The following is a 3,697-nucleotide window of genomic DNA, read 5'->3' on the forward strand; positions in this document are numbered from 1 at the left end:
AATGCAAGGATGGCACAATATCCGCAAATAAATAAATGTGATACATCACATAAACAAATTGAGAGATAGAAATCACATAGTCATATCAATGGATGCAGAAAAAGCATTTGACAAAATCCAACCTCCTTTCTTGATAAAAACTCTCAACAAGGTGGGAATAGAAGGATCATACCTCAACATAATAAAAGCTATATATGATAAACCCACAGCTAACATCATACTCAATAGGCAAAAACTAAAACCATTGCCCCTAAGAACAGCAACAAGTCAGGGATGCCCACTCTCACCACTCCTGTTTGACATAGTACTGGAAGTATTAGCCATTGCAATTAGACAAGAAGAAGAAATAAAAGGCATCCAAATTGGAAAAGAAGAAGTAAAGCTGTCCTTATTTGCAGATGACATGATATTGTACATACAAAACCCAAAAGACTCCATCAAAAAACTAACAGACTTAATAAATGAATTCGGCAATGTAGCAGGATACAAAATTAACGCCAAGAAGTCTATGGCATTTCTATACACCAATAGTGAACTTACTGAAAGAGAGACTAAAAAAGCAATCCCATTTACCATCGCACCTAAAAAATTAAGATACTTAGGAATAAACCTAACCAAGGAGGTAAAAGACCTATACGCGAAAAACTACAGGACACTGAAAAAAGAGAAAGAGGAAGTCATAAACAGATGGAAGAACATACCATGTTCATGGATTGGTAGAATCAACATCATTAAAATGTCCATACTACCCAAAGCAGTCTATAGATTCAATGCACTCCCCATTAAAATACCAACGGCATATTTCTCAGACCTGGAAAGAACTCTCCAAAAATTCATCTGGAATAAAAAAAAACCTCAAATAGCCATAGCAATCCTGAGAAAGAAGAATAAAGTAGGAGGGATCTCAATACCAGATTTCAAGCGGTATTACAAAGCCACTGTCCTCAAAACAGCCTGGTACTGGCACAAGAACAGACATATAGATCTACGGAATAGAATAGAGAATCCAGATATCGACCCAAACCACTATGCACAATTAATATTTGACAAAGGAGGCATGAACATGGAGTCAAGACTGTCTCTTCAATAAATGGTGTTGGGAAAATTGGACAGATACATGCAAAAAAATGAAACTAGATCACCAACTAACACCATACACAAAAATAAACTCAAAATGGATACAGGACTTAAACATAAGACGGGAAACCATAAAAATACTAGAGGAATCCACAGGCAGCAAAATCTCAGACATGTGCCAAAAGAACTTCTTCACTGATACTGCCCCTAGGGCAATGGAAGCCAAAGAGAAAATAAACAAATGAGACTACATCAAATAAAAAAGGTTTTTCACAGCAAAAGAAACCATCAACAAAACAACAAGAAAGCCCACTGCATGGAAGAACATATTTGCCAATGTTATCACTGATAAGAGTTTAATCTCCAACATTTACAGGGAACTCATACAAATTAACAAAAGGAAGACAACCCAATCAAAAATGGGCAACAGATCTAAATAGATATTTTTCATAAGAGGACAGAAGGAAGGCCAGGAGACATATGAAAACATGCTCAAAGTCACTAATCATCTGAGAGATGCAAATCAAAACGACAATGAGGTACCATCTCACACCAGTCAGAATGACTATCATCAACAAATCAACAAATGACAAGTGTTGGCAAGGATGCGGAGAAAAAGGAACCCTCATGCACTGCTGGTGATTATGCCACTGTGGAGAACAGTATGGAGTTTCCTCAAAAAACTAAAAATGGAACTCCCATTTGACCCAGTAATCCCACTCCTAGGAATATATCCTAAGAAACTAGAAACACCAATCAGAAAGGATATATGCACCCCTATGTTCATAGCAGCACAATGTACAATAGCTAAGATTGGGAAACAGCCTAGGTGCCCATCAGCAGATGACTGGATCAGAAAACTATGGTACATCTACACAATGGAATACTATGCTGCCATAAAAAAGAAGGAATTCTTACCATTTGTAGCAACCTGGATGGAATTGGAGAACATTATGCTAAGTGAAATAAGCCAGTCAATGAAATAAAAATACCACATGATCTCACGCATTTGGGGATAATAAAAAACATTATAAACTGATGAACAAAAAGATAGATACAGAGGCAGTAAAGCATCAAATAGACTGTCAAATTACAGCGGGAAGGTTAGGGCGAGGTGGGAGAAATAAGAGATCAACTGAAGGACTTACACGCATGCATGTAAGAGTAACCAACAGATGCAAAACATTGGGGGGTGAGGGCATTTATGGGAGTGGGGTGGGGTGGGGCAATGGTAAGATATGTACACATATAATACCTTAATAAAAAAAATAAAAAAAAACAAAAAAATTAGGAACAACTTACATTTAAAGAGTTGTGATATAATGAAAAACTATGAACACTTGGAATTCACAATGAAGGAGCTTGAATCACTGGACAAAAGTGAATCAAACAGAATTCACAATGATACACTAGGGAAATATCTAGGAATGTGCTTGAAACTTTAGGAATACATGTTCTCAGAGATTTTATATTGGAAGGACAGTGTTTAGTGACAGGAAAATCGTGTTCAGAGACCTGAGAAGTGCGTGCGATACTGTTTACATTAGTAATTCAGTCTAAGTGAGTTGGGATTTTTAGAAGAAACCTGGTTAAACATTAAAAAATACATTTTCATACAGCTGATATGACAGCATGAAAGTATTCAAAACTCTTAGAATTCAAAATGATAGTTGGCTAGTGTTCAAATACTAATAATTTAACTATAAAGAGCTGGTATGATACCTGTAAGAAAATGATAAAACTCTCAGAGCTCAAAATAGCAGACCAGGGAAATGTCTAGGATTGTATCTGAAAGACTTGGAATACATTTGTAGAACCTTAAAACCTCTGTGCGGTGTTGAAACACTGAGAATTGGTATTCAAAGAGCTGTGAAAGGTAGGATAGTCTTTAATGATCACTCACATTTAAAGAGCAGGTATATATGGAAAAACGCTCTATAACCCCTTGGAATTCACAATGAAAGAGCTTGAGACACTGGACGAAAGTGAAAAGAGCTGGTATATTTGGAAAAAAAGCTGTATAAATACTTGGAATTCACAATGAATGAGCCTGAGTCACTGGACATGTCCATCCAACACTGCGAATTCACAATGATAGACTAGGGAAATATTTAGGAATGTACTTGAAACACTAGGTATACCTGTTCATAGAGTTGGAATATCTGATGGACACTGTTTTCTCACCTACAAATCGTGTCAAAGAGTAGAGAACTGAGTTGGATACTGGTTACATTTATAATACAGTCTCAATGAGTTGGGGTTTTTGAAAGAATGTTGGTTAAACATTTAAACATTCATTTTCATAGGGCTCAGATACCTTAAAAAGTTATTTTCATACAGCACATATAACAGTTTAGGGTTAGGGTTAGGGTTAGGGTTCAGGTGAGGGCTAGGATTAGGGTTAGGGTTAGGGCTAGGATTAGGATTAGGGTTAGGGGTAGGGTTAGGGTTAAGGTTAGGGTTATGGTGTATACACATTTGAAATTCACAATGAATGAGCTTGAATCACTGTACAAAATTGAATCAAACACTGAGAATTCACAATGATAGACTAGGGAAATATTTAGGAATCTGACTCATACACTAGGAATACATGATAAAAGAGCTTTAATATTTGAAG

The sequence above is a fragment of the Plecotus auritus genome (genome assembly GCF_963455305.1).
Source record: "Plecotus auritus genome assembly, chromosome: 7".
Taxonomy (NCBI): domain Eukaryota; kingdom Metazoa; phylum Chordata; class Mammalia; order Chiroptera; family Vespertilionidae; genus Plecotus; species Plecotus auritus.